General features: G+C 33.9%; 1 non-coding gene across 1 annotated transcript; it reads right to left on the bottom strand.

Annotated features, from left to right (window-relative positions):
• Nucleotides 1-4,209: 4,209 nt before the first annotated feature.
• Nucleotides 4,210-4,316, bottom strand: LOC121100868. Its single transcript, XR_005832650.1, has one exon. It is a non-coding gene; the product is annotated as a U6 spliceosomal RNA (small nuclear RNA).
• Between the last annotated feature and the right edge of the window lie 4,020 nt (nt 4,317-8,336).

Here is an 8,336-nt window from a genome sequence, read left to right as displayed (position 1 = left end):
TGCTATGAGCCTGCTTCTTCCTCTCCCACACCCTCTGCTTGTGTTCCCTCTCTCGCTGGCTGTCTCTATCTCTGTCAAATAAATAAATAAAATCTTTAAAAAAAAAAAAGAAAATCTTCAATTTTTAAAATGTGGATTTGCTGGCTAACAGATACATGAAAATATGCTCAATATCACTCGGCATCAGGGAAATACAAACCACAATGAGATACCACCTCACACCGGTTGGAATGGCTAAGATTAATAACTCAGGAAACAACAGATGTTAGGGAGGATGTGGAGAAAAGGGAACCCTCTTACACTGTTGGTGGGAATGCAAATTGGTGCAGCCATTCTGGAAAACAGTATGGAGGTTCCTCAAGAAGTTAAAAATTCCACTACCCTGGGGCGCCTGGGTGGCACAGCGGTTGAGCGTCTGCCTTCGGCTCAGGGCATGATCCCGGTGTTATGGGATTGAGCCCCACATCAGGCTCCTCCACTATGAGCCTGTTTCTTCCTCTCCCACTCCCCCTGCTTGTGTTCCCTCTCTCACTGGCTGTCTCTATCTCTGTCGAATAAATAAATAAAATCTTAAAAAAAAAAAAAATCCACTACCCTAACTGAACATAATAAAAAAATAATAATAAAAGAAAAGAAAATTCACACTCAATTGTGAAAAAAAAAAAATACAACTACCCTACAACTCAGCAACTGCACTACTAGGTATTTACCCAAAGGATACAAAAATTCTGATTCAAAGGGGCACATGCACCTCTATATTTATGGCAGGCTTATCAACAATAGCCACATTATGGAAAGAGCCCAAATGTCCATTGACTGATGAATGGAAAAAGAAGATGTGATACACACACACACACACACACACACACACACACACTCACACACTGGAATCTTATTCAGCTATTAAAAAGAATGAAATTTTGCCACTTGCAACAATGTGGATGCAGCTAGAGTTTATTACGCTAAGTGAAGTAAGTCGTCAGAGAAAGACATTTGCCATATGATTTCACTCATATGTGGAATTTAAGAAACAAACCAGATGAGCATAGGGAAAGGGAAAAAAAAGAGAGGGAAGCAAATCATAAAAGACTCTCAACTACAGAGAACAAACTGAGCGTTGATGGAGGGAGGCGGGTGGGGGACGAGCTAAATGTGTGATGGGTATTAAGGAGGGCAATTGTTATGATGAGCACAGGGTGTTAGATGTAAGTGACGAATCACTAAATTCTACTCCTGAAACCAAGATTACCCTATATGTTAACTATCTAGAATTTAAATAAAAACTTGAAACAAAAAATGAAAATAAAGAATAATAAAAAATAAAAATGTAAAATCTGCTAAAATTAAAATTCTTAGACAAATTTATGTTCTCATTTCAGAGGCACAAGTTAAAGAAGAGCTAGCTACATGTAGGAAACATTGAAGACTTTAGCAATATAATTAGACTATATTATATTTAATCATAATTGTAATGAATATCCCAACAGTAACCTTTTACTTTTTACTCCCTACACATTTCTCTAAATTACTGGGAGGTAATTCTAACATAGTGGAAAGGAAAAATATTTAGCTCACTTGTCATCACTGGATTTCAAAGACAATATTGTAAAGGCAATCCTTTTGTCAGATGCAAATTATTATCAATATTAACATTTGTGACACTAATAATAATTGATATTACAACTGTAATGCAAATTTTTATATCTCACTCCTCAATATTGGCATGGACAGCAGTGTCTAAATTTATTATATACTTTTTTAAAACTTCTATATAACTTGAGTATGATTGTCACAGGAGAACTGTGAATCACTTGCTATTCATGTTATCTTTCCAAAAATGATCAGTGGCAGCTTACAATTATGTGAACATGTATAAATGAAGAGAAGTAGAAAAATAAAAGTTATGAAAAAGATGACATAATAATTACAGGTTGCTTTTATGGGTCAGTCAATTCTACAAAACAATGAAAGTATTTTAAAATGATTTCTGAGAAATCAGGGCAAATTTCGAGAAATACACAGTAGGCTGCAAGATTCACTACAGCACCAACATAGAAAATGTTGAGTTTGTATTTATAGATCATACTTCCCTCAAATGAATGGAAAAATCTACCTTAAAAAGCTACTGTAAAAATGAAATAAACAGCATCAGTGTAAGATGCATAAAAATTATTACTTTTTTAAAAGCCTCTTGATTGCTTTTGTTTCTTCCCAAAGTAATGTCCTACTGGCACACACAAAACAATAAAATATTATGGAAATACATAAGTGATGGTTCCCTATAATTCCCTCCCAATCCCACCTCTGGATTAGTTTGAAAGACTGTAAATTTAAGCAATTTCTTGTGTGGGGGTGCCTGGGTGGCTCAGTTGGTTGAATGCCTGCCTTCGGCTTGGGTCGTGATCCTGGGGAGCTGGAATTGAGTGCTCCCCCCTTTGCTCCCCCCACCACTCATGTTCTTGCTCACTCTCCTCTCTCTCTCTCTCTCAAATAAATAAATAAATAACTTAAAAAAAAGAAAGAAATTTCTTGTGTGTGTGTGTGTGTGTGTGCGTGTGCACGCACAAAAAAAATCAAAAGGTTCCAAGCATTTCTATTGGAAAATAACTATATTTGAAAAAACATTCTGTATTAACAGAATACATAAATATGATCTCTGTATACATACTCCAAACTCAAATTAAATCATCAACTAATTAGATCAAGGTAAACACAAATCAAACTGTTTTCTGCAAAGGAAAAACATTCTAAACCTAACTTTCAGTGTCTCTTATTTCAAAAGAGGGAGAGAATTTTAAAGATTTTTCATTTATTTACGAGAGAGAGAGAAAGTGCGAGCAGAGGGAAGGGCAGAGAGTGGGAGAGGAAGAGAATCTCAAGCAGACCCCCAAGTGAGCATGGAGCCCAAGGTGGAACTTGATCTCATGACCCTGAGATCATGACCTGAGCAGAAACCAAGAGTCCAAGGCTCATCCAAACGAGCCACCCAGGTGCCCCTAGGGAGAGGATTTTATAAGCTATACCCCACTGTAGTTTCTATTTTCAGCAGTTGAGACTGTAACATTTTTTTTTCTAAGGCAAGATTTTAATATTACTGGTTTAAAATCAAACAAAAGTTAAAAGGTAAGTCCACCTTCCTAAAATTAATGTAACACTGTTCAGCAGATAATCAACAGCAATCAAAAACAAAAGCCTATATAAAATCTATTGTTTAAGATAAAGTATTTTCTTACTGGGTTTTTGTTGTCGTTCCAGCAAAACTAATCTCAAACTCAAACTAGGATGAAAATCATCAAAGAATAAAAAATAAGACAAATTAGTTTTTGTTTTTTGGATTCCTGCCCAATTTTAATTACAAAATACAGAATGTGAAACTATGAATACCATTTTACCTAGTATTTATTTTAAACTTTAATAGTTGCCACTTAAAAAAAATCTAAAAGTCCATTATTCAGAACCCTTTCCACATTTTACATCTAAAAAGCAATACCAACAATGAACACATCTACCTAACTCATCAAACATGCATTGACTCTGCATCTTAATTTGTTCTTTCTTAAATATCAAGATAGCAATACAAGAGCAGCATTTGTAAGAAATAAGTAGTTCACTAGGAATTACCTCATCACAGGGTTTAGCTGAAACAATATAAAACTAAAGAGGCAAATTTGTTTTCCAGGCTGTGATTGCTTTTTCTTTCTAAAGCATAGCTTACTTTGATTTCCCCCCTTCATGTCCACCCCTTCCCCTAAGTGTAATCAAGCAAGGAAAATTCCACTTTGAAGTAGAGATCCTGAAGAAAGAATAAATCAAAGCTTTTCTGAAACCCTCTTTTCCCCAAAACATCTACTGCAGAACTCATGAAGTAGACAATTAAATGGGCAGTTTTAGTTGGAAAAACAAATTTATATATAAAGAATAAGTGTACTCAATTCATTCACTTATGAACCAAATTACTGTTTTAATTTTGTTTTTCAATTTTTTTTTTTAGATTTTTATTTATTTATTTGACAGAGAGAGAGAGAGAGAGCACAAGTAGGCAGAGTGGCAGGCAGGGGGAGAAGCAGGCTCCCAGCTAAGCAGAGAGCCAATCGATGCAGGGGCTCAATCCCAGGACCCCAGGATCAGAACCTGAGCTGAAGGCAGTCACTTAACCGACTGAGCCACCCAGCCGCCCCCAAATTACTGTTTTTTTTTTGTTTTTTTTTAAAAAATATGGAACGCTTCACGAATTTGCGTGTCATCCTTGCGCAGGGGCCATGCTAATCTTCTCTGTATCGTTCCAATTTTAGTATATGTGCTGCCGAAGCGAGCACCCAAATTACTGTTTTTAAATTAGGAATTTACAAATTAGTTTATCATATTATCAATAGATGCTTGGAATATGGGTACATAAACTAAACAGCCTTTGATCTCACTATAACAAAACGCTTAGAATAATATGTAAAAGATTATACATTGAACAGTGCTTTAGCATTTATGAGCATAGCTGGAGGAGGGGGCATTTCCATTACAGTTGCATTTCAGATTAAAGCTCTCAGAACACCTTTCCACAAATGATCTATGACAATATATTTTGAAACATGGTAATGGATCAAATAAACATTAATACTGTGTCCATAAGGCACAAAATGGCCTATTTTTAAAATTTTAAATATATACTATATTTAAATTATTATGTTCAAATTATTATCATTTCAACATGCAAACCAATGTAAAAAATTAGTAATGAGATTTTGTACATTCTTTTATTTGTAGTAATTCTTTAAAGTTCAGACTGCTTTTTACATTTAAATAAAAATCTATTTAGGTGAGCCAGTTTTCAAATGCTCAATAACCAGATGTGCTCATTGGCTATCATACTGACAGTATAGGTATATATATTCCTAGAAATGGAATTCCATAGTAGATCCTGTGCTTTAATATTTTTGTTTGTTGCCAATTGTCTTTTTGAAAATAAAAAAAGGTACTTAAAATTTTTTATTTTAACAATTACCATATACTAAAATTAACTTTTGGTGTACAGTTCTATGAACTTTAATACATACATAAATGTGTAACCACTACTACAATCAAATAGTCCTATCACTCCAAAAAAAAAAAAACTCCCTCCTGTTACCCCTTTATATTCACACCATGTCCCCAACCCTAATCCTTGGCAACCACTGATCTGCATACTATATTTTCATCTTTTCCAAAATGTCATACAAATGTAATTATACAGTATATAACCTTTGAGACTAGCATAATGAGACTACATAACCTTTGAGACTCATCCAAATTGCTCCATGAGTCAACAGGTCCTTCCTTTGGATTGCTGAGTAATATTCACCTGTTAAAAAATATTTAGGTTTTTTCCACTTTGGAGTGATTATGACTAAAACTTCTATAAACATTTATGTACAGGTTTTAGTATGAACACAAGTTTCATTTCCCTATGATAAATAACCAAGAGCATGACTGAGTCATTGGTAAGTATACATTTAACTTTGTAAGAAACTGCCGAACCATTTTATAGAGGCCATACCATTTTCAACTCCTACCAGCAATGTATGAGAGTTCCTGTGGCCTCCAAGTACTCGGTGTTTCACTTGTTTGTTTTTTAATTTTAGCCATTCTAATGGATGTGTATAGGTATCTCATCATGATTTTTAATTTGTATTGCCCTAAAGTTAGTGATGTTGAACATCTTTTCTTGTGTTTATTTAAACTTGGCTTATTTAGGGAAAAAAAAGTTCATGTATACCCAAAATCTCAAGTCAATTCTATAGAAAAAGAAAGTAAAACTTACAGTATCAATGAATTTATCAGTTGTTTCATTGTTTTGATTTAACCTGACTTCTTAACTATACCATTTGTCTTGTTCAATGGACTCTCCATCTATTTCTAGGACCTAATTTGAAATATATCTGAGTCTCAGTCCCTTCTAAATTTGATTCCTCTGGATGGTTTTCTACTTTTTTTTCAGCTATCTTTCTCCTGATGATATTCACACCTACATTTTCTGAAAGCTAGACCTACATTTTCTCTTACCTAATGGATCTTTCAACCTTAATGTCCTACCATCAGTCTCAAGTTCTAAAGCCATTAACTCTCATTTTTCCCATGCCTTTTCCTACACCTTTTCCATACGTGTAAATGCAAAAATCATGCTCATCCTGCAAGTTGAAACTTGATATTATTTTTGACTACTTTTCTTTGTTCTCACAGAGAATAGTCCAGAATTGTCTTTGTGATGTCTCTGTTTCCCACTGTCAAATTCTTCAGTATATTTATGCCATGTAGATGCCTCCTAACTGGTCTCTTTGTACCTAGTCCAATTTAGTCATTATCATTTATATCTTCCTAAAATATCATTATCTTATTCTAAAGTAAAAAATAAACAAATGCGAAAGAGTAAAGGCAAATTTACAACTTGAGTTCAGTTAGAGATTTAAAATTAATCTACTTTCAGTTTTACATAGGGCAACTGAACAGATGAAGAAAATGAATCTTAAATGTTAAAAACAAAAAATGGAATAAAATATTTTAAAAGTAAGGGAAAAGAGAATGTCAAAAATGGCCCTGCAGACTTGAGAAAAACAAAACAGAACTAAAAAAGAAAAAATAATTTCTAAACAGTGAATGAATTACTCAGTGAATGAGTTAAACTCAGCAAATGAGCTAAATGGCAGATTAGTCAAAGCTAAAGACAGAATCAGGAACTTGTAGATATGAAAAGATTACCCAGACTGTAGCACAGAATGACAAGCAGATAAAGATCAGGAAAAAAAGATTACGTGAACAGGGGGCTAAATGAGAAGGTTGGACATACATCTAAAGAGACCCAGGAGAGAACAGAAAGAGTTGAAGAGAACACACATTTGCAAATCTAATCCTGAGAAACTTCCAGCACTGATGAAAGATGAATCCACAAGATACAAAAGGCACATTCTATACTAAGAAGGTTAAATACATAGAAATACATTTCTTAAGAGAAATTCAAAATAGCAAAGATAGAAGAACTTGAAAGCAGCTACAGAGATAGACCAATCACGCATACAATGACAATCACGCTGACCTCACACATTAACAGCAACAATGGGAACCAAAAGGAAATAAAATATTATTTTCAAAATGTTAAGAGAAAATAACTATCAACTTACTATTGTGAACCCAGTGAAAACTATCTTTGAAAAACAAGGGCAAAATAAAAGTATTTCCAGATCAAAAATAACCACTTACTACTACAAACACTTTCTCCAAAGACACTTCTAAAAACTGTACTTGAGGAAAAAGAAAAATGATCCCTAATATGCAAGGAAGTACAGTGAAGAAAGAAACTGGTACATATGTAAATAAATAAAAACAACTATTGTCTATATAAAAATTGCAGTGATGAGGGCGGTGGTATAATGATGGTTGCATGGTGGCAGTTAATATCTAGTTTGTGGAGTAACAAAAAACTATAAATAAAATACAGAGTAACAGGGCCCTAAAGGTCCAGGAGTGGTTATATTTACATGTTATAATTTTTTTATGAAAGAATACTACTGATTACCTTTACTTTGTTAAGTATGCTTGATAACATTTTAAGAGTAATCATTAAAAAAAATAAAAATGAAATATATAACTTTCAAACAAATAGAGGAGAGGCAAAAAAAATACAAATAAGCAAACAATGTAATTCATACATTGTGGTGATGGTTGCACAACTCTCTGAATATACTAAAAAACACTAAATTGTATACTTTAAATGGGTGAATGGTATACTCTGTGGATTGTATCTAGATAAAATTGTTACCAAAAAACCCAATCCAAAGGAAATAAGACAACATGTTTTGGTTTCCTCTATAAATGCACTGATACCTCAAACTGGGACAAATTATAATAACTGGCAAACATAACAGGCTTATAAAAAGCACAAAAATAACAGTGGTAGGAAGAAGTTAATAGACATGCAAATATATATATTTGGTATGCAAACAAACACAAAGTTTAGAATAAGAGTAGATAGACAACCAAATTCAGCTAAATGCAGGTAAAAGTCACAATGCCAGCATGACTTAGAACAACATTTGAAAAAAAATTTTCTTTAATTTAAAGCTATACTTCTAGAAAAAGGGATGTTTTTAAAATAAAACATAACTAATCAAAATTCTAATCACAATTAAGAGAATGCAGAAATGTTTACAACAAACTTTTCTTGCTATTAGAAATTATTTATAGAGGCACCTGGGTGGCTCAGTCAGGTAAGCCTCTGCCTTCAGCTCAGGTCATGATTCCAGTGTCCTGGGATCAAGCCGTGCATCAGGCTCCCTGCTCAGCGGGGAGTCTGCTTCTCCCTCTCCCTCTGT

Source organism: Ursus maritimus, unplaced genomic scaffold (genome assembly GCF_017311325.1).
Source record: "Ursus maritimus isolate PB19 unplaced genomic scaffold, ASM1731132v1 scaffold_5, whole genome shotgun sequence".
Classification (NCBI taxonomy): domain Eukaryota; kingdom Metazoa; phylum Chordata; class Mammalia; order Carnivora; family Ursidae; genus Ursus; species Ursus maritimus.
This window is presented reverse-complemented; position numbering and strand designations above follow the sequence as displayed.